Here is a 700-nt window from a genome sequence, read left to right on the forward strand (position 1 = left end):
CTCCGGGGCAGGGCTGGGGCGGTCGTGCTATGCGGGGTAACTGCCAAGGTCTGAGCGCAAGTTTGTCAGCGCGGAGGACGTGACGTGTTCACGCCGCTGGTTTGAAATAGCAGCCAAGGCAAAGCAAGACGGGGTTGAGGTGAGGCAAAGCTCCAGAGCAGTGCTTGGTTTTAATGCAAGCAAAGCTGAAGGGGAAAAAAAAGCCACCCCCGCGGCCAAACAACAAACCAGGGGAGGCTGGTTTCCCCTGCCTTTTTAAGCTACATTTTTCAACCTGAGTTTCAAATCCTACTTTTCTCCTCCTCCTAAGGTGGACAGAGCTGTAGGAAAGGACGTGGAGGTTTCCACACACACCGTGTTAGCCTCTGGCAAGACTAGGTTTTAGGCACTGCAAAAAAAATTGCAATAAAAAAAAAAAACACACAACAAACCCAACCTTGACTCGCCTTGTTTGCTGCGAGGGTGTTTTCGCCCGCTCAAGGCTAGTGGCACACCGCCCTTCCCCAGCACCGGGCCCTTGGAGGGGGAGAGGGAAGAGCCGCCGGTCTCCGGCACCGAGCCGGCAGTGGGGCCGGGGGGCTGACACCCCGGGCCGGTTTCGCCCAGCAGCTCGGGGCAGCGGTTTCCTCCGCGTTCGCCGCGGTGGATTTCTCAACAGCACTCACATCCGCCTGAGTCGGCCGTTTAGTCCCAGGGTTGG

Source organism: Phaethon lepturus, unplaced genomic scaffold (assembly GCF_000687285.1).
Source record: "Phaethon lepturus isolate BGI_N335 unplaced genomic scaffold, ASM68728v1 scaffold4659, whole genome shotgun sequence".
Taxonomy (NCBI): Eukaryota; Metazoa; Chordata; class Aves; order Phaethontiformes; family Phaethontidae; genus Phaethon; species Phaethon lepturus.